Source organism: Sapajus apella, unplaced genomic scaffold, assembly GCF_009761245.1.
Source record: "Sapajus apella isolate SASKATOON/1434 unplaced genomic scaffold, GSC_monkey_1.0 scaffold18, whole genome shotgun sequence".
NCBI classification, from domain to species: Eukaryota; Metazoa; Chordata; class Mammalia; order Primates; family Cebidae; genus Sapajus; species Sapajus apella.
Genome location: NW_022436958.1, coordinates 6,139,795 through 6,163,584, shown reverse-complemented (window position 1 = coordinate 6,163,584; position 23,790 = coordinate 6,139,795). Strand labels below are relative to the sequence as shown.

Here is a 23,790-nt window from a genome sequence, read left to right as displayed (position 1 = left end):
CTTCTGTAGGAATCTTGGTTACATGCTCTATTCCTTTGTAGGGCCACTTTAACAAAGTATGACAAACTGAGTGGCTTCAACAACTTTAATATCTCATGGTTCTGGAGGCTAGAAGTTGAGATCAAGGTATTGGCAGGGCAATGTTCCATCAGAAGGCACTGGGGAAGGATATGTTCATGCTCTCCTCCTAGTTTCTGGTAATGGCTTGTCTTGCAGCAGCATGACTCCAGTCTGCATGGGGCATTCTCCCTGTGTGTATGTCTGTTTCTTTTTCTGGCATGCTTTTTATGAAGACACCAGGCATATAGGATTAGGGGCCCATTCTACTCCAGTATAACCTCATCTTAACTACATCTTCAGTGACTCTAGTTCCGAATAAGATCACATTCTGAGAGACTGGGGGTTAACATTTCAACACCTAAAATTAGGGGCACAATTCAAACTGAATCAGATGTTGAATAATGGAGGTAGGAAGTTTGGAAAGACAGCCTGGTAAAGGGAAGAGGAGTTGACAATATGTCATTTTTTTTTAGAAAGTCAATACATTAAGTTTGTCTTATCAATAAGTAAAATCAGCCTTTCTCTAAATATATCCATTTTTATGGGATATATTTAGTTCAGCAATAACATGAGAATGCAAACTATTCCAATGATTTAATGATTTATGTTTGTCTGTCTCTTTCATGTGAACATTTATCTTGTTACACATACACACAGAGAAAGAAAGCTATGTCATATCATATAATGAGAAAAGTTAACAGAAACAATAAATAGAAGACTGGTGTGAATACTTGTAAAAAGCACACATATGACAAACACTTAAACTATATAATTCAGAGTAAAAATATGTGGAGGTATAAGAAATAACATGAAGAGCTTGAAATTATGCTGCAACCTTAAAAAAAAGTCTTTGACAAGTCTATAAGAACACAATTTTGACATCAGGTGAGATAAAAATAGGTTTGAACAGGACTGAGAAACATTTGGATTTCAAATATCTAATAAATTGTGGCTGGAAAAAGCTAAAGTACTTTAGTGACACTGCTTGGTACTAAATATTTAGAACAACCAGCCCCAATTTTAAGATAGCTAATATAACCAAGGGCTGCCCTTGGCATCAGGAGTGATTTCTTTCTAGGTCATGAGTCCCAGGCATATCATCTCTAATAAAAATCTTACATAAACAACTTTATTTTACTTCCCTTGCACCCCATTCCATCCTCAATACAAATCTGTTTCCTGGCTTTATTAGTTGGGCCCCTGGTTTTAATATATGCTCTGAGGGTTAAATTTAGTAATTCAGGTAAAGTTTATACTGGTAAAACTTATTTTTCTTTTTAAATTATTCCTTCATAATTTCTTAGCCCCCAGATATCAGCTGTCTCATTTTCATCATTTTCTCAGTATCAACTTAATTGTGAAAGCATTCTAGGGCCATTTATCATTTAAAGCTTTATATAATGAGCTAAGGATGAAAATCATTACTAAATATATAAGCCCTCCAATAGTTAAGTCCATAAATTTACTTAAATTACAACCATCAATATGTTTAGCAGTGGTTACTCAATTTATATTTCTTGCCTTAATGAACATAAGAAGTAAATATTGACTGATTTTTAATGACTCGTCCTTTTATAGCCTTCTTTATAACTGATGAGAAGCATAATTGCAACTGGTTTTATGTGGAATACCTCAAGGAGCTTCATTATGCATGCCATTCACTGCCCTCTAGGAGCTTACCATGTAAGAAATATCCACATGTAGAATACACACATACATGATCACCATATAGATGCATTAAAATTCAAATATTAACCATAAATATAAATGTAACGTGCAGAGATTTTTTTTTCTAAAATGGACACAGTGAGTATATTTCAAAGGTTGTGGGAGAGAGAGAAAAATTGATAGAAAAAAAGTTAAGGTCAGTGTTCAGCCTGTTTAACAATGAAGTATTTATTGTGAGCTCTAACACATTAACTTTCTTTAATCTTTTTGTCACAATAGAAATTAATTGCAACAGGTAGTTTTGAGATCAGGTAAAAAGAAAAATAAATAAAGAAACATCTCCAGAAACCATGAGGAATGTAGGATTAGAGAAGTTTGGATTAGTGTTTTAACAAAATGATACGGTGGGGGGAAAACATATTGAAGAAAAATATGATGGGCTTTCTGCAGACACAAATATGCTTGAAAGATGCTGGAGGCTAAGGTTTTACAAATGAGAGACATTTTCAGAATAACTCATGAACAGCTCTGACATATGGGCCAGATGTTTGTTGTTCTACTTTTTTAGTAAATTGTTTCTCTCTTGGGACTGTCTCCCCTTCACCTCTCTGAATACAAGTATGTTTATTTCTTTGTATATAGAAATAATTTGCTAGTAGATGTGTTATATATTTTCTATTTCTATTGTTCTGGGACTAGATAACTAAGAATAGGCTATAACAGAGGCCATCAGTAAGTTCTGAGATACATAAAATCAGTAAGATTTAGACATGTATTTATTGATACCTGGCCAACTTTCAGTAAAACTGCTTCAGATCCTCACCAGAATTAGGTATTGTCATTATTTTTTAAATTATACTTTTAACTGTTCTAACAAATGTGCAGTGATATCTCATTGTGGTCTTAATTTGCATCTCCATATAGAGAGATATTTTTAGGTTCTGGGTCTTACCCTCTGAAGATTCTCATTGAGAAACTCTGAGATAGGGCCTGGAAACTGTTAACAAGTTCACTAGGTGATTTTGATGATTGGTCAAGTGTAGGGACAGAAGAAGGGGAGTCGTTCAAGAACTTAGGCATTATCAGTGATGAGAATGATCAGTAAGGGAGTGAAAAAGTAGTTCTGTCAACAATAAGAAAGCAATCCAATAAAAAAGAGGTAGGGAGCGATGGCTCAACCTGTCCCGGCATTTCGGGAGGCTGAGGCGGGCAGATCATAAGGTCAGAAGTTTGAGACCAGCCTGACCAACACGGTGAAACAATGTCTCTACTAAAAATATAAAAATTAGGTAGGTGTGGGGATGTGTGCCAGTAATCCCAACCTACTTAGGAGGCTGAGGCAGGAGAATTGCTTGAATCCGGGAGGCAGAGGTTGCAGTGAGCTGAGATGGTACCACTGCTCTTCAGCCTGGGTGACAGAGTGAGACTCGGCCTCAAAAAAAAAAAAAAAAAAAGAAAAAAAAAAAAAAAGGCAAAACATTTGAACAACACTTCACCAAAGAAGACAAAAGGATAGAAAAATAAGCATTTGAAAAGCTCCAACATGGTTGGATGTTAGAAAACTGCAAATTAAAACCACAATGAAATACCACTGCATTTTTTATTACAATGGCTAGGGGGAAAAGTGTTAACATCAAGTGTTTGTGAGAATGTAGAAATTAGAACTCACATATTTCTGGGGAGAGTGCAAAATGTTACAGTCACTTTGGAAAATAGTTGGCGCTTTCTTATATAAAGTCAGAATTATACTTTCCACTGAACCCTACTTCTAGGCATTTACCTAAGAGAAATTAAACTTGTGTTAACACAATTTTGTATATGAATGCTTATATCAACTTTATTTGTAATAGCTTCAAACTGGAAATGATCCAAATGCCTATCAACCAATGAATGGATAAACCAACTGTGGTACATCCATATAATGGAGTATTACTCAGCAAAGAAAGGAATGAAGTATTGATACACACAGCAAATATAAAATACATTCAGCTAAGTGAAAGAAGCCAGAATCAAAATTCTGCTATATTCCATAATTCTATTTTTATGACATTCTAGAAAAGATAAAACTAAAAAAATGATTAAGTCAGTGTTTGTAAGTGTATTGGGGGTAATAGAATGGTTGATGGCAAAGGGGCTACACAAGGGAACTGTTGGGAGTAATGGAATTGTTATGTAACCTAATTGTCTTGATAGCAACACAACTCTGTTCATTTGTCAAACTCACAGACTTCTGCACCAAAAAGAGAGCATTTTACTGTATGTAAGTTGTTTTTAAAGTAAACCAAACAACATATTCCCTCTCTCCAGCTCCTTAAGAGAAGGACACATTTTTTTTTGGTTCATGGACTAGGACTGATCCTTAGGATAATAATGACTTAGTAAATACTTATTTAGTGAATGAATGAGTTATTAAATAAATGTTAAATGTTAATATGAATTTTTATCCTGCTAACTTCTATCTCGTAAGTAGTAATAAAATCATTCATTAACCACTCAATCAATATTCACCAAGAGTGGAATAATAAGTCAAAATACTGAGAAAACTACCAGTTATGCATAATCTAACCAAGATTTCTAAAACAGACAGTTACCTTCAGCCCATAAGCAATGCTACAGATTTTGAATAAAAGAAATGTCACTCTTGGTATCTATCTCAAAGTCGCTAGGAGAATTTTCCATTGCTACTAAAATGCTAACTCTCAAGTTTTATCTTGGATATCAGTTTCAAGCTATGTAGTCTTGAGTGCGTTACTTAATCTGTGTGTGTGTGTGTGTATGTGCGTGTGTGTGTGTGTTTTAATTTCTTAATCTAACAAATGTTAATGATATTACTTCCCTCAGTGGATTACTGTGAGAAATAAATAAATAAATGTATGTGAGGAAGTTAGAACAAGGCCTGGCACATAGGTACTTGATAAAATTCAGCTAATGTTAGCCTGTTTGGCAGTGTAGAACATATGCCATTCATGTTTTATCCCATTCTCTTGACATAGAAAGGTAAAAATCTGTCTTCCTCATTTTATTTACTACACAATTACAATATTTATAGACCATTGTGGACAGATTTTTAAAGAAATTAGAAATGCTAATCTTTACTGCTCACTTTTTAACCTAATTCTAATATAGTATTTGGAAAGAGAACAACCTCTATAAATCAGAATTTCTTTATTTAAAAAAAACGATTGCTTGCTTTGACAGCACATATACTAAAATTGGAATGATACAAAAAATACTAGCATGACCCCTGCGTAAGAATGACATGGAAATTCCTGAAGAATTCCATATTTTCAAAAAAAGGAAAGGGTTGAACTAGACAGTCTGTTGAGTTTTTTCAAATTCGAGGATTCTCATTTGTGCATTGGCAATGGATGAATACAGCAGTCTGACCACTCTCCGTGGGAAGCAGCATTCACATGGCCAGATATATGCCACTTGCAACGCACACACAAAGTGCATGCAAATTCCCCTCATCTATTTCAACTGAGTAAGGGTGACCTTTCACAACCTGGTTGAATTACAAAATCTTTTCTAGCTGCTACAAGTGAATAGATCATTTTCTTATAGCACCCATAAAGTCATACTTGCTGTCAACTTGAGAAATTTTGGCTCAGTGCTCATGTTTCTCTTTCCTTGTCATAGGAGAAAAGCAATTCTTCTTATGACGAGGACAAGATGTACCATGAGAAAATATGAAAAATAACCCATTCTTGGTCCCAGCAGCATCAGAAATTAATACTTGAAAATGAAAATATGTTTATATTTTTATGTAAGTGGCCAAACTATAGGTTTTAATCTCCCCTATAATATCATTATTTAAGATGTGTGGGCAATACACATTTATAGATAGCCAGCTTCCCCCAATTCCCACCAAAACATCGTATTTACTGCCTGACAGACTTCTGATTTGTTTGGCTATAGTGTAAATGCCAACTTGCATCACTGTCTAGAAAAAAGATTTTAAGTTAGCCTTTCAATAAGCTTACCTAATTGAATATGGTTTATTTATTAAATTTAGTCACTAAAGGTTTGTTGAGATGGAAAAGTGTATACATATATATGAAATACATTTTATAATAAATGATTATTTGGAAAAGCTCTAAGGCGTTATTTATCACATAGATTCATTCATTATGGAATATGACCATAAATGACTTGGTAGGCTGATCGCAGGAACAATTCTTCAGAACAATGAAATTGTCACCTGGCGTTTCTTTTCAGCTGTCTCAATGTGGTTATGCATATAAGCTAAGAGAGAAAAATGGTGCAACTTGATTGAAGCACAGGCAGACTCATATCTTAACAGATGTGTTGTTTAAGTTAAAAATGAGAGTAAAAATGTGCATCAAATTCTATGAAAGTTTGCACAGCTGTTGCAATGTTTTAAAGGTGGCAGTGTCTTGACAGTTTCCAAAAAGCAGGCAAAAATAAAGTATGAGTTTTTTAGACAGGATTTTGAAATGTTGATCTCCTTTATTATTTAAATCATTTCATAGGCCAAATAACTGTCAGGTCTAGCTCATGTCTGCTTTGACTTTCTCTTTGGCTCTTCTTACCATTGTAATAGCTGGGCTTACCCTGTTCACTGTCTGTGAGCGTATAGGCAATGGAGAGTGGAAATTTATGGAAGATGCCGGGTAGTAGGTCAAATCTATTCATCCTTGTTATCATTGTAATTCAAAACCTGCCTTAGCCTTCTGTTCAAATGCATGGAGCACATTCCTCACCATAGTACATAAAGCTTTTTCCTATTTAGATATTCTTAAAACTAAGTTAATCAATCAACTCGTTAATAAATTATCAAACACATGGTGTGAAATGTATGCTCTGGAAGGATTAAAATATATATAGGAAGAGAGTTGCTTCTATAGAAATTTTAATGTAAAGGCATGCTCAAGCTGCAGGTGACATAATACTCACCAGGGTGACCCATCTAGGATAAATATTTTGAGATCCTCTGGGCAGAGTTAATTGTCCTGTTCTTTGCTGACATAGCACTTGGTATCTCCTTCTTTCAATCACAGTTATTACCACACTATCATACTATAGTTACAAGTGCAGGTTCTGGCCTCTGGATACCCAGATTCAAATTTCTGCCTTTGTAAAATACCTTTGTCTCCTTATTTCTAAATGAAAAAAATAAAAGTACTTGCCTCTCTGAGTAAATGTGTTTTTGGATTAGCACCACGATCTGACTTAAAGCATTGTTTTTCGTTAAGTGTGTCTCACAGATAGGTGTGGTATTAAAGTTAGATATTAAACTGTTCCTGGTAAAATATCTTTGTAAAAACTGACTGAAAATGGTTGTAATACAACTATAGTTTGAAATGGTTTCGTGGAAGTAGAAGTTACCTGATGACTGAGTGAGTGTGGGAAGCGTTTGGGATGGGAGGAAAGTTGTGAGGGAAAGAGGAGAGTTAGATGACAGGATAATAATGGTACCCAGTAATGCAAATAAGAAAAATTCATTTAGGAAAAAAGGAAATGTATGATTATATGCATATCAAAAAATGTCAATTTTCTCTGCTTTGGTTTGTGTTCCCACACACATCACTACCTAATGTTATTAATTTTTTAGACTTTGTCCTCAAATAGAATGCACAACCCTTTATGAAAGCAACACTGTTTATTTGTATTCTCTTTATCTCCATGCGATAGGTGCTCCATAAATAGGTTTTGAATAACCAAATGGATGAATGAAATACCTAGATGTGTATTCAAGAGGCAGATACGTATTTATGGAGGAATATCAGAAAAAAAAATGACAGGCAGTCAAAGAGGAAAGCAAAAAGGGAAATCAGATTATAGAGTAGCTGTGAAAACCTAAAGAACACAATTAACCTGAGATTTTAAAGGGCTATGTCACACAGATTTTCATTTTTTTAAGCAATTCTGTGTCATGAGAGCAAAAAAAACAAATGAAAAAAAAAAAAAAAGATTTCAGCTGATTATTGGCATGACAAGCTACCAGAAAAGTGAAGGAAGTTAAAAAACTTGCTAGAAAGAGGTTTTAGCAAGAATCAAGAAACTAGGTCTCAAGTGTAATTCTTATTGCTTATTTCTTAAGTGTAATCCCTGGACCAGCAGCCTCGGCATCACCTGGGAAAGGATAGGAACCATCATTTTTCAGGAAACTCTTCCTTGATCTACTGAATCAAAAACTCCAAGGCAAGGGTCAGAACTGTATTTTACTAAGTCCTCCAGGTGACTCTGATGCAGGTCAGAGTTAGGAACTCTAAGCCCTAAATTGCAAAATAATCAAAATGTGAAGATTTGCTGAAAAAGGAGTTAGGATAACCACCAGAATAGAGAGGACTATTGGACCAGATGTACAGACGCTTTAGTGGTTATAACAAATGATAATCTGATTTTATAATTAATTACTTCCTAGCATACTGAGATGTGACCCAAACTCTTCATACAGCTGCCTCGCCTATCAGAAAAACTCCTTTCAGTCACAGCTGCATTAGGAGGCTACAAATCTCCACACACAATTTTTCTTTTTATTGAATAGCTTCCTGATAGCATGGACCAAAATGGATTTAATATTCTACTAATTGGGTAGGCATATTCTATTTTGTTAAAAGACTGAGAATAATAAGATACTCTATCATTATTATATAAATTAAAAGCAAATCTAGAGGGAAAAGGGGATAAGGATATCTGTTTGATAGCCACATGGAACGTTTCATAGAGTCAGGGCTGGACTATCACAAAACAGCAGAAGGCAAATACTTACCTATATAAGATGTGAAAATTATGTGGTAACTCTCCATCCCAGTCTCAAACTACCTTTTCATCCGCTTCCCATTGTGCCTGGAATTTCACTTTTAGAAATTCATTACTTGGCTCATGGCATTTTGTGTCTAGAAATATTATATTAAAATGGGAAGGATTCTGGAAGAAGTAACATCTTCCCTTTACTCCCAACCATTGGCCTCTTCGGCAAGAGTTAGTTTATTTTAACTTGAGAGTATTGACTTTGTGGGAGTATTGACCTCGAAGAATGTACCAAAGAGCATGTCTACCATGTTTTGCTTTGTGTGTGCTTTTTGATCTTGGTAACCTCATGAATTTACTGGGGTATTCAGCCTTGAAATAAAGTAGAAATCAACCTATTAAAAAGAAAGAATATGTGAATTTGAACCTTACAAATTCATGCCAGGGAGCTGGGTTATACACACTCCAAGGCATTGAGATGAAGAATTAACATGGATACCAAGAAATAAGGAATTATGCTGAAAGTCATGGACCAAGGTGGGATATGGAAATTGGGCCAGGGAGAAGGTAACAATATATTTATTGCAGCAGCTCATTAGATATAAGAAAATGTGGGCAAGGATAGGTACACACATCAGAAGCTATAGAAAATTCTCCTTCAATGCTGGCACTAGGGGGAAGGGTAAAGTTGTTGATAGAAAGGTATAGAACAAGAGTAAATTCCCAACTGATTCAGATATAATTCTTCAGATAGGATGTGCTAGCTGTTTGTGCCTTTGCAGTACCTGGTCTCCACTAATCTTTATCTGTGGTCTTTTAGACACAGCATTATAAAATCAGTGAGATTTGGCCGGGGGCAGTGGCTCATGCCTGTAATCCCTGCAATTTGGGAGGCTGAGGCGGATGGATCATGAGGTCAGGAGATAGAGACCATCCTGGCTAACATGGTGAAACCTCATCTCTACTAAAAAAGTATACAAAATATTAGCAGGGCGTGGTGGTGTGCACCTGTAATCCCAGCTACTCTGGAGGCTGAGGCAGGAGAATGGCTTGACTCTGGGAGACAGAGGCTGCAATGAGCTGAGATCCTGTTATTGCACTTCAGCCTGGGCAACAGAGCGAGATTCCGTCTCAAAAAATGAAATAAAATAAAATGAGTGAGATTTGTTTATTAAGTCCCTTTCACATGGCTTAATGAGAAGACACTGTACAGAATGAGCTATAGCCTGCAGTGATAGAAATGTCCAAGTAAGGAGTATACATTGAATGTCATGCCCTTAAATAAGTTGAGGCCTGTAGTTTAAGTTCTTTTCAGTATGTGCTATGAACAACATCAAAAATAAATGTACCTCTTATACAAACTACTCACCTTTTAAAACAAAGCAAATAATAATAGTGTTTCAAATTTCTACAATTACCTTTTCAAGCATAAACACATTAGAGATAATACCATCTATTCTTAAGTAAACAGTATTTCACTGTTGATTTTTTTTTTTACATTTTGTTTAAAAGATCTCATTTTAAAGTCTGTTTTTCCATTAGTTTTTTTCTTGCTCATGTCAGAAGAACAAAGCAAGATGATTTAATTGGTCTAGAAGTGGCCAGATATTCTTAAATATATGAACTACCTAGTGAACTTTCATTATATTCCTATAAAAATAATAATCAAAATATACACTTCTGATCTGACATTCACAAGCCATACTGTAATAAGAAAAATCTAGTTTCATGCTCGCTGTGTTTTAAGAGTGTAAATCACTTTATGCAAATTTACATTTTTATGAAATAGAAATTCTGAATATTTTTAGCCTTGAAATGGCTTTAAAATGCAATAATCTTTTGGCACCAGAGCTTAACAAGGACAAATATCGTGCAGTGAAACAAAAGGTCACCTGATTGAGAATATTTAAATATGTTCTTCATTCCTATGCAAAAATAGTATATTTTTTGTTCTATCTTCCATTAAGTGAAATGTATGAGGCTTTTAAAATTTTTTATTATTATTTTAAAGGTAGAATACTTTTGTTATTATTAAAATATCTACTTTTTCTGTTTAATATCATTGCAACATTCCACAGGGCAGCTAATTTTTGCGGGTAAATTATACCACTAGAGGTTTTCTATAGGAAGTTATATTCCGATTAGAGTTAACACCAATCTTAAGTATCAAATAAAAATATAAAAGCTCTCCTTGAAGAAGGAGATTAAACCTGTATGTGCTTTCTTTATGGAGATCATTTTACTACTGTGGTATTCACAAAATAACAAATACATAGTTTATTAGCATCAGTATTTAAAATTCTAAAACGAACGTGAAAAACTAGGTATCTGCTGGTACGTTTTTCCTCATCAATTAAACCCTCATTTGCTCTATGAATTGTAACATAATGATTTACAAAGTTGAGTAATATTGTTGTGGGCCTTTTTCTTTTCCACTGTGACACACACACACATACACGAAGAGTTTTTAAAATCTCAGAAATCTATTCAACATAATTTGTATACAGTAAATAAACGAGAGAATTTGGTAGTGTCACCAGTAATATTGTATGCTTCATTTATAATTATCATTGCTTATGAATCATTATATCTCTGGAATGCAAGGTGCATATGGGAATGCCAAGTATTAGAGGTTTAAATAGGAGAACATATGTCTTCTTCACTGCATTGTCAAAAGTTTGTTTTACTTAATATGAGGCTAGCATTTATTATAATATTAAGATTCATTGACTTTTTGTAGAAATTCAAAGAGAGCGTTCTATTTTGTGGGGCCAGATGTACGTACTGTCATTCACCGAAGTACATCTTAGAACTTTGCAATTAGTGTCTAGAATGAACATTTACTAGCTGCTTTGCTTTTCTAGCAAGAGAGCAAGAAAGTAAAATTGACCTGAACTTGCAGAAGAGTTCAAATGCTAAATCCTGAAATTAATTAGAAGATGTATGACCACCCTTGATCTTGATTCTAATCCAATTCTAATTAAACTTACAACATGAACCAAGAATTCACACACTGGGAAGCCTTATTTTTTTAAATTTATTTAGTCGTTTTTAGTTACTCCATTTCATACACAGGCTGGAAATAAGTTCTAATTAGCTGAGCTACTCACTGAACATTCTCTGTGGTTAGAAGTACAAAAAAATTTTTAACCAGTGAGTGGACAGAAAACAGAAAACATGTGATGGATGAATGATTCAGGAGATGGTAGAATCAGAGAGAAGTTCCTTTCGTAGTCGCTGTTTTATTCTGAACTGTATTAATAGCTTAGTGGCCTGTACATATTAGTATACTGTCTTAGATAATCTCAAGGGAACAAAAATAAAACAGAAAATCCATAAGGAATATAAGTTCTTCAGTGGTCAAGGTCCTCCATCAAATGCTCTGAATATGTGTTTGTCCTCTTCCAAAACTCTCCTCTGTGTACTCCGAGGTCTGAGGGACCTAGACACCCCTGAGCATGCTTTGGGCCTCTCCAGTATCTGTACCTTCATATCATCCTTTAGGGTTCTTATGAAATGTCACCTAATTTCTGATACATTTTCTAAACCATTGACGATGAATTTGGTCCTGTGAACCACCAAAGCATCTTGATTGATTGTCCCTACCTTGTTCCTTGATTGCCTGTACTCTAAGCCTTTTTATAATTTGGATGAGGATACATCAGTGAGCCAAACCAACACAAATATCTTCTCTCTTGGAGATTACATTCTAATATGGTACGGCAGATACCTAAACATAATAAAAAAAAGTTGTGATATTTTAGAAGGAGTTAATGGCAATGGAAAAAATAAAGCAGGGGAATGTAAGTGGAGATTGTGGTCCTGAGGGAAATTGTAATTTTAAATCCAGTGGTTGAGTAATGCCTCACTGAAAAGGTGACATTTGAGCAAGAATTTGAAGAGCTTATTCAAGATCTGGAGCACCACATTCCAGGGAGAGGGAGTGACTTGGGAAATGTCCTGAGATGGGAGTTTGGCTGGGGCAGAGTAATCCAGAAGAGGAACAGGTGGAAGTCAATGAATCATCCTGCCCCTGATGTTAGAAATCATTAAACAGTCCATGCTCATGGTTAGGAAGAATCAATATCATGAAAATGGCCATACTGCCCAATGTAATTTATAGATTCAATGCTATCCCCATCAAGCTACCAATGACCTTATTCACAGAACTAGAAAAAAACACCTTAGACTTTATATGTAACCAAAAGAGAGCCCGCATAGCCAAGACAATCCTAAGCAAAAAGAATAAAACTGAAGGCATCACGCTAACTGATTTCAAACTATACCACAAGGCTACAGTAATCAAAACAGCATGGTACTCGTACCAAAACAGAGATATAGACCAATGGAACAGAACAGAGGCCTTGGAGGAAGTGCTACACATCTACACCCATCTGATCTTTGAAAAACCTGAGAAAAACAAGCAATGGGAAATTATTCCCTGTTTAATAAATGGTGTTGGGAAAACTGGGTAGTAGTGTGCAGAAAGCAGAAACTGGACCCCTTCCTGACACCTTACACTAAAATTAACTCCAGAGAGATTAAAGACTTAAACATAACACCTAACACCATAAAAACCCTAGAAGAAAACCTAGGCAAAACCATTCAGGACATAGGCATAGGCAAGGACTTCATGACTAAAACACCGAAAGCATTGGCAACAAAAGCCAAAATAGACAAATGGGACTGAATCAAACCCCAGAGCTTCTGTACAGCAAAAGAAACAATCATTAGAGTGAACCAGCAACCAGTAGAATGGGAAACAATTTTTTGCAATCTACCCATCTGACAAAGGGCTAATATCCAGAATCTACAAAGAATTAAAACAGATTTATAAGAAAAAAACACACAGACCCATCCAAAAGTGGGTGAAGGATATCAACAGACACTTTTCAAAAGAAGACATATATGAGACCAACAAACATAGGAAAAGATGCTCATCATCACTGATTATTAGAGAAATGCAAATCAAAACCACATTGAGATACCACCTCACTCCAGTTAGAATGGCAATCATTAAAAAATCTGGAGACAACAGATGCTGGAGAGGATGTGGAGAAATAGGAACACTTTTACACTGTTGGTGGAAGTGTAAACTAGTTCAACCATTGTGGAAGACAGTGTAGCACTTCCTCAAGGACTTAGAAATAGAAATTCCATTTGATCCAGCAACCCCAATACTGGATATATACCCAAAGGATTATAAATTGTTCTACTATAAAGACACATGCACATGTATGTTCATTGCGTCACTGTTTACAATAGCAAAGACCTGGAACCAACCCAAATGCCCATTGATGATAGACTGGACAAGGAAAATGTTACACATATGCAACATGGAATACTATGCAGCCATAAAAAATGTTGAGTTCAAGTCCTTTGTAGGGATATGGATGAAGTTGGAAACCATCATTCTCAGCAAACTGACACAAGAACAGAATATCAAACACTATATGTTCTCACTCATAGGCCTCTGTTGATCAATGAGAACACATGGACACAGGGAGGGGAACATCACATGCTGGGGTCTGTTGAGGGGCCAAGGGAGGGACAGAGGGGTGGTTGGGAGGTCAGGGAGGAATAACATGGACAGAAATGCCAGATGTGAGTGACGGGGGGATGGAGGCAGCAAACCACACTGCCATGTGTGTACCTATGCAACGGTCCTGCATGATCTGCAAGTGTACCCCAGAAACTAAAGTACAGTAAAATAATAAATTAATTAATTAATTAAAAAAAGAAAGCATTGTTTGCAAATACAAGAACTCTGTTTTTACTCTGGCAAATTTGAAGTCACTGGAGGGTTTTGAGCAGAAGGGCGCCAAAAACCTGAATTGTGTTTCTACAGCATCACTCTGGATGCTGGATTGAGATAGACTGCAATGGGGAAGGATAGAAGTGCGAAGCGGTAGAATGTAGTAGACTCTAGTTGGAATCCAATACAATAAGCAAGTGACAATAGTAACTTGGAATGAGTAATAGCACTGGAGGTGATAAGAAGTGGTAAGTTCCTGAACAGAAACTGCAGATAAGGCTCATACAATTTTCTGAGATTAGATGTACGGTATAAAAGAAAGGGAGGAGTCAAAGAACTTCCCAAGGTTATATTGTATCATAATTAGCAAACTTACTTTATTTTTTTTCCACCACTAAACTACTGAACTAACATATGCTATCACACCATACACTTGCATTCCTCTTCAATAATTTAGACTAACTGATAGTCTACAAAGTATGGTTAATTTCTCTGTGGATTGTGAAAATTAAAAATGCAATGAGGGTTAGCACCAGTTAAAAGATTTGAAAGGACTAAAATCTTTTATTCCAATTTTGAATTAGATGTAATTTTGCTTCAGGCTAGCTGAAAGAGTTCTGCAAGTGACAATTTAAACTTAAATTAATCTCACTTTAAAGCCTTTTTAATAAAGCTTTTCTATGAAACAGTAAAAAGCCAGTGATATGAAAACTATAACATTCCCAGGAATATGTAATCTAAAACTATAACTTAATTTGAATTTTACTGGGCCTTTTAATTAAATTCAAAATCTTTACAGACAATTAATATACATATATAAGACATATCTATCCAGAAAGTGATGTGAAATGAAGAATTTAGGCATTTATCTTTCGAATGAAACCTCCGAATCTGGCTTCTGGGGGAAAAAAAAGGGTAAGTCAGGATTGGAATTTCATTAGATTTAAATACTAATTCAGCAATTATTCAGTTCTATATTTAACTTAATCTATATGGACACGGAAATATTTTTGAGGTAGATAAAAGTCTAACTCATGCAGACTTTGCAACTAAAAGTGTTTTATGTCAAGATTGTGTATTGTTTTCAAGGGAAATTAGATAAAATTAGGCAAAACCAGAAAGCTATGATAAATATGGCTTGGATTTTATTATTAGAGATACAATATAAAAATATACAATGTAAGGAAAGTAAATAAAGGAACCACCAAAATATCCTTTAAAATAAACTCTTTTCTGTTATTTTGAATCACATTATATTCTGTTAAGGAAGTTATTACAAACAGATTAACTGCTATTCACACTTCAATCATACGTTATAAAGTTTAGAGTTGAAGTGTTTATATATTAATATGGCTGAATTTTGGTTATTCATTTCCACCTGAAGGGAGACATTTATTTAGAAAATGGCATGGCCCTTCCAGGAAGAGGAGACAGCATGATTTAAATATCAACTGCAACTTAAGAAGAATGATGACAATAATGTTATTATGGGCACATTTAATCAGAGAAAGTGACAAACAATTTGTTGTAAAACACATAAATACTAGTTGATAACTCATTCTAGCCACATAAAGGACATTAACTTTTTCACACCAACACAGAGAAAATCTTATGTATAGCATGTAATTACTTATACTACCAATGATAGACCATTGAAAATGCATGAGCCTGCTATCATGTGTTCATGCTTTGTTGGTAAAATGCGATAATTATGAAAACACCAAAAAAAGAGCCTGTAAGTAGGTAGATGAGCACAAATGGAAACATTATTGCTTCACACTGAACAATTTACAAAAAATTTTTTGAGACAGGGTCTTGCTCTGTTGCCCAGGCTGGAGTGCAGTGGCGAGAACAGGGCTCACTGTGGCCTTGACCTCCCAGCTTCAAGCAATCCTCCTGCCTCAGTCTCCTGGTAGGACCATAGACATGCACCACCATGCCTGGCTAATTTTAAAATTTTTTATAGAGACAGGGTTCCTCTATATTGCTCAGGTTGGTCTTAAACTCTTGGGCTCAAGCAGTCCTTCTCCCTTGGTCTCCCAAAGTACTGGGATTACCAGTGGGAACCACTGTAACCGAATGACAATTCACAAATATTTTTCCATGATTCAAACCAATATTTACTGAGCACCTACAATATGCCAGACTGCTTATAACATGTGGGAACTTGACAGATTAGACAAAGAAAAACATAACTAGGGATTACCACATTTCACATTTAAAATGAGATAATCCTAGAATGCAACATATATCATTGGGACAGAATTGTTTATCACTTATCACATAATTAATTATCATTGTAATTAAAACATATTACGTAAATGTATTCATAACAAAATGCTAATTTCTCACTAACACATTCACAATTCATGTTTCAATATATCTGCCTGCATATTAAGCAAAGGGAAAATTCCTTGCAGAAGGGCAAGGACATCAATTTCATCAATTTCCTGCCTCAGATGATTGAGTGCCAAGTGTTTCTAAGGCTAATATTTCTATCTTTAGTCTTTATATTACTCCTTCTTACCTCTTTAAGTGTCTATCAACTAGCTCTCCTAGTCTGAATATGCAATATTTTTCTCTATATATTTTTTCCATATCACATTCCTAGGGTAACAAAGCCACCTCATTCAGATGCAGCTTTCTTGATTTCCCTTCACATCCACACTTTTTCTTCCTTTCTTTTTTAAATTATACTTTAAGTTCTGGGATACATGTGCAGAACGTGCAGGTTTGTTACATAGGTATGCACCTGCCATGGTGTTTTGCTGCACCCATCAACCCATCATGTACATTAGGTATTTCTCATAATGCTATCCCTTCCCTATTCTCCAAACACCTAAAAGACTCCAGTACGTGATGTTCCCCTCCCTGTGTCCATGTGTTCTCATTGTTCAATTCCCACTTATGAGTGAGAACATGTAGTGTTCGGTTTTCTGTTCCTGTGTTAGTTTGCTGAGAATGATGGTTTCCAGCTTCATCCATGTCCCTGCAAAGGACATAAGCTCATCCTTGTTTTATGGCTGCGTAGTATTCCATGGTGTATATGTGTCACATTTTCTTTATCCAGTCTATCATTAATGGGCATTTTGGTTGGTTCCAAGTGTTTGCTATTGTGAACAGTGCTGCAGTAAACATACGTGTGTATGTGTCTTTATAGTAGAATAATATATAATCCTTTGAGTATATACGCAGTAGTGGGATTACTAGGTCAAATGGTATTTCTTGTTTTAGATCCTTGAGGAATTTCCACACTGTCTTCCACAGTGGTTGGACTAATTGATACTCTTACCAACAGTGTAAAACATTCCTATTTCTCCACATCCTCTCCAGCATCCGTTGTTTCCTGACATTTTAATGATCACTGTAACTGGCATGAGATGCTATCTCCTTGTGGTTTTGATTTGCATTTCTCTAATGACCAGAGATAATGAGCTTTTTTTTTTTTAAATGTTTGTTAGCCACCTAAATGTCTTCTTTTGATAAGTGTCTATTCACATCCTTTACTCACTTTTTGTGGGGATTTTTTTTTTCTTGCAAATTTGTTTAAGTTCTTTGTAGATTCTATGAGCCCTTTGCAGGTGGATAGATTGCAAAAATTTTTCCCCATTCTGTAGTTTGCTTGTTCACTCTGATGATAGTTTCTTTTGCTGTGCAGAAACTCTTTAGTTTAATTAGATCCGATTTGTCAATTTTGGTTTTTTTTGACATTGCTTTTCGTGTTGCAGTCATGAAGTCTTAGCCCATGTCCATGTCCTGAATGGTATTGCCTAGGTTTTCTTCTAGAGTTTTTATGGTTTTAGGTCTTACATTTAAGCCTTTAATCTATCTTGAGTTAATTTTTGTGTAAGGTATAAGGAAGGGGTTCAGTTTCAGGTTTCTGCATATGGCTAGCCTGTTTTCCCAACACCATTTGTTAAATAGGGAATCCTTTCCCCATTGGTGTTTTTGTCAGGTTTTTCAAAGATCAGATGGTTGTAGATATGTGGTGTTATAATATAACACACTTACTTTTTCTTAAAGATCTTATTTTCCTTGAGTTCATATACCTTTGGAATTCTATTGACCTGTATTATATATTTATAAAAGTAATTTCAGGTCAACTTATGTTTGCCAACTTTTTGTTTTACCACACACAAAAAATTATATTTTAATTCCCAGTTAGTCTGATTATGATCATTTTATTTAGAAAAGGATTTAAATTCCCCAACAGAGGAAACAAATATTTATAGAATCTTTTGATTTTTATTTACTTTTCAATTTTTATTTATTTGAATTACCTTTAGCTTGCTTTTGTTTTCAAATTTCACCATGGGTCAGCAAAAATATCTTCCTCAGATTAATAGAAGATCTGAGAATAGGTTTTGGGGACTGCTGGTTTCCCTCTTTTTCCTGCCTCACCATGTATCTTCTCTGTATTCCCTGCTTTCTGCCCTCCCTTGTCTCTGTGGCACTTACAATGTAACTATGACCACACAGCAGCTCTGTCAGTTATCATTTTAATGTACCTGCTTCCAATACTTGACAGTCAACTATCCACTTCCTTAAAAGGTTTTTGTGACACTGCTCTAACCTGGTTTTACTGCTTTGTGACAGCTCCTTTTTTGTTTCCTCTTCTTTCTTTTCACATAAAATTGGGCATTTACTGCTTCTGACAACAGTTTCTAGGTTGACATACCTCTTCCCTCAGTGCAGTATTCACTCTCAAAATTTCAACTACTATTTTTATGAAATTGACTCTAAAGCTTGTCTTTTCCATCATAATCTTTCCTCTCATGATTCATGACTCAGTAGTTCATTTATCAAATAATAGCTACTAAATGGATGTTAATTAGAATTCCAGGCTAAAGTCATCAAAAATGCATACATATTTCACCAACATTTTTTCCCCTCTTTTCTCTGTTATAGGAAGGGGTCCTAATCCAGACCCCAAGAGAGGATTCTTAGATCTTGTGCAAGAAAGGATTCAGGGCGAGTCCATAGTACAAAGTAAAGCAAGTTGATTAAGAAAGTGAAGTGGTGAAAGTATGGATACTCTTTAGACAGAGTAGGGCGTTCCCAAAAGTAAGAGGAGGAATGGGTACACTCTAGGTACGATGCTTGTATATATGGGGAGATGTGTTCTGCTGCAAAGCTTTGTGATAAAGGACTAATTTTCCTAATTACTAAATATTGAAAGAATATTATTATCTTTAAAGCAAAGTTAGAAATGCCTTTGTTCTCCAAATTTTCAGATATCTGGGCACTCTCAAGTGTGGGTCTGTTTAGTAAACACTATTAATTTGTTTCCTTAAACATCTAGAGGCTAGAAATGCCTGACTTTCTGGGAATGCCTCCCAGCAAGTCCCAGCCTCATTTTCCTAGCCCTCACTCAAGATGGAGTTGCTCAGGTTTTAATGCCTCTGACATCTCTACCCACTATACAATCAGATCTTCCTAAGTATGGTTTTTTTAAATTATAATTGTTATTAGTACAATAATATGTTTACATGAAAAATAATTTCTGACGTGGTTCTCTTCACCAAGTTTTGTTTATCATCCTTCTTCAAAATTTATCATAACTCTTTTATCTTCTTCACTTCCTAGCTACATGTTGTTGTACTGGAGAAGTAACTTAATTTTTTCTGTAGAATAGATATATTGCATGTCTAAGAAAGATTCTATAAATATTTTATTCTGTGCATACTTAGTATTTATATAGTTCTTGCTGATTGATACATTTAGTTCTTACTTTATCCTGACTCTACACTAATCTATTACAAAATGTTATTATTTTTCATCTGTCAGCAGTAAACAAACATCCTCTTCTAGGTTAGATACCATCCTCCATCATTATCTTCCTATACTAATCTGCTCCTTATTGCTTTAGTTTTGCTTATACATTTTTAATGGTTAAACATTACTACTTTTTTTTTTTTTTTTTTTAGAGAGAGTCTCACTCTGTTGCTCAGACTGGAGTGCAGTGGAGCCATCTTGGCTCATTGCAACCTCCACCTCCCAGGCTCAAGCAATTCTCCTTCCTCAGCCGCCTGAGTAGCTGGAATTACTGGCTGGCACTACCACACCTGGCTAATTTTTATATTTCTAGTAGAGACCATGTTGGCCAGGCTGGTCTCAAACTTCTGACCTCAAAAGATCCACCTGCCTTGGCCTCCCTAAGTGCTGGGATTACACGCATGAGCTACCACACCCAACCAACATTACTATATTTAAAAGCCTCCACATTACAACCTTTCCATCCCCATTTCCATCTTTCCAGTCCTATTTCAGCCCTATCTTAATAACTGAAAAACATCATAATGATTATAAGCACCATTTCTACCTATGTAAGTTAAATGAACTGAATAAGTTATTTTAGTATTCAGAGCCTCAATATTCTCATCCTTAGCACAAGCACATTCATTGGCCCATAGAAGGTACCTAATCAAGTGCAAAATCTATTTACTGTTTCCTTCCATTTAAGCCTCAGCCTTTTCTAATCCCTTCCTTTCCAGGCATGTCTTAATAACAGTGTAAATATCATATTATATAATCCTCCCCAAACTTAGGTCTATTTTATAGATGAGAGGTTAAAGCCTAGAGGAGTTAAAGACCTGATAGATTAATGACCACATGGAATCTTACACAGAAACTACTGGATCTGGTATAGTCAAAACTCAACTGGTTTTACTTGTTTTTGTAAAACCCGGACATTCTATTTTGGTCACTTAACTTCTAAGAGCAGACTATAAATTCTGTGGACCATGCAGTAAGGTAAATAAGTAATAGTAAATATAAGAAGTGTGGTGGAATGCTAAAACAATCAACCACTAGCTTTACTGTTTTGTCACTAATTTTGTGATCTTGGACATGCTGCTTGGTGTCTTGGGGTATCTGTTTTCTTTTCTGCTGACATGGTGCTGAAACAGGTAACATTTATAAAGGCTCCCTCAGCTTTAATATGGTGATTGCCATTATCATAGTTGACATGGAATAAATTGCAGTTCAATTTCTTTGTGGAAACCTAAAGAATACACATTCACCTAGCAGATCATAATTTGGCCCTAAGTGAAGAATAAGGTTCTAAGCAAAGGTTTTATAAGATGAAGAATATAATCTTGACAAAATGAGAATCCAAACTAAAAAATGATTTAATATAGTCAAACATCTGGATACGTGACTAAAATTTTCAGTTTCCATATGGATGTTTGACCTTGTGTGAACAACATCAACTTTATAAAAAAAATCAAAACTAAAATGTGAAAATAAATAATCAGTCTTACCTAATTTGAAAAAGAAAGGTTTTAAAAATTTGATTAATCTTACCTAAGGGATAAAGATAATAATGAATATTTGGGGCATTTTTTTTTCATTTTTTGCCTGTTATTTTATAGTTAAATATACCTTAGCAAGATATGGAGGTACTTGCAGAGGAAAAACACAGTAATAATAAGAAGTGATTCTTTGTAAAATCTATTATCTTCTGATTCTATTTTGGGTTCCATTAATTCGAATCAATTTGGTAAATCCTAGACCACTTACCTTTTTTTGAATTATGACCTTCTCTACTGACAGACTCTCACCTAGAAACGAAACAAATATACCTGAGATTTAAAAAATTTTAAATGTCACAAAATATCAAGTGAGAAAAGACAAGGGAGTCAATACATATTTATGTATTTCTTGGTTGACACTCTTACATTTCATGGACGCAGACAAATAGTAAGCCAGAGTTTAGTTTCATTTCAGATGTTGCAGAATGGTGGGTGTAGTTTCAGGGTCCTGGAGTATCAGTAGGTTAAAAGTATTGATTTCAATGAGAATTAATTTTAAGAACACAACAGCAAGCCTTTAAACTATTTAGCAGAAAGCATGCAGTCTCCTATGCGGGAAAGAGGCATAATTAAAAAGCTATCAATAGTCTGGGATTGTCAAAACTACTTTGTCACCTGAAGCTCATTCCTTATAATTATCTTTTAGGCTTTAAGCTAGATCACCATTAACCTCAGAAGAAAAGGGGTTACTACGCTTTCTGATGTGAGAAATTGTATCATCATGTAAATTAAATCCCGTTCCACAGTCAAATTAGACTTGGGGAATGATTGAGTATTAAAACTACTCATGTATATTATCAAATGACACAAAGTATGAGGGCACTAAGGGAGAAGAGGAAGTTTCCTGCCTTTTCAAAGATTTTTGAGATTCCTTATGTGCACAGAATACGATTTTAAGCATGTATCAGAGATATAAAGTTGAAGCAATAGAAGGAAAACTCAAAGATATTTTTAGCCTTTTCCCAAAGATTTCTTTTCAGCTCTCAGACAGTAGAAAATGAGTCAACACTTAAGTAAGCCAGAAATAATATAACGAGTCTGCAAAATTACAGCTACCTACCGCTTAGATCTTCAATCAAGTAATTGTTGAAGGCTCACTAGAAGGAGGAATAAATATGTTCTCAGGTGAACTCACTTAATAATTTTAACCTTATTGTCAAAATAAAGGAGTCATAATTAAGATAGTACAATACATGAAGCAGGAAGCAGCACAATTGCACCTTCCTGATGATTAATGCATATCCCTGGGGTGGCTTCTTCAGTCGTGGAGCAACCAAAATGATGTAACCTTCTTTCATTGCATAAGAAGTTGTGGCCCAGTGACAAATTATCAACCATTGTCATTCCTGGGTGATGCTGAGCTGACTAGTAGTTGTGAAAGCTTATGTTAGTTAATGTAAGTGATTCTCAGTAGGTAGAATATAGCCTACAACCACATGGGCACCATCATGCTGATCTAACTGTGGGTATCCAGGGGACACGGGATGGTATTCTGTTGTGGCTATTACTTGTAAAGAAAGATGTAAGGTATGGTTTCTCAATCACCAAGTGATTAACATTTGTGGCCAATATTTTGTTTTCAGGGCTTTCCTGTGCAGTGTGGGATGTTTTGTGGCATCCCTGGCCTATACTCGGTACCTATCACTAATTAACCCTCCCTCTCAGTTGTGACAAATATAGATACCTTTGAGCATTGCCAAAATGTTCCCTGGAAGGCAAAATTGCTCCCAGTTGAGAACTAGGGATGAAAGAGACTTGGAAATGCTATGCAACCTACATGATTATATCTATATCTATATAAAGAGATACATACATACATGTTCATGTCTCTCTATATATACCATTATGTACATATATGTATAGATCTACATATGCATCTATATTTATATATAATGTACATACATGTATATACCCATATACTTTTATATATACACATTCACATGTATACATATATATCCAATTACATATATACTATTTCTATATACAGTGTACATATATAGAAGTATACATGTCTATAAATGAAGTATATGTGTACATGTTCACATATAATACACATGCATATGTACACATATAGATGAACTTATACATATATGCACCATAAAATCATAAAGCCTGAAAATATAAATAATATTTTGTAATGTTTTACAGATTGAAGATGCATTTGACAACACTAGATTTATCTGCATGTGCTCCTGGATTTTATTATGGACACTCCTTTTATATGTAAAGTTTTGCAGAAACAACAGAATTGAGTGAGAGGATTCCATACAATCCATG

General features: G+C 35.1%; 1 protein-coding gene, 1 long non-coding RNA gene and 1 other non-coding gene across 4 annotated transcripts in view; all 3 read left to right on the top strand.

The window, feature by feature from the left end:
* Positions 1-23,790, top strand: part of LRP1B (LDL receptor related protein 1B) — a 1,894,725-nt gene that overhangs the window by 102,031 nt on the left and 1,768,904 nt on the right. The window lies entirely within an intron of this gene.
* Positions 3,667-5,014, top strand: LOC116556876. Its single transcript, XR_004271211.1, has 2 exons — positions 3,667-4,194; positions 4,268-5,014. It is a non-coding gene; the product is annotated as an uncharacterized LOC116556876 (long non-coding RNA).
* LOC116557177 lies at positions 4,915-5,017 on the top strand. The gene has a single exon (XR_004271390.1). It is a non-coding gene; the product is annotated as a U6 spliceosomal RNA (small nuclear RNA).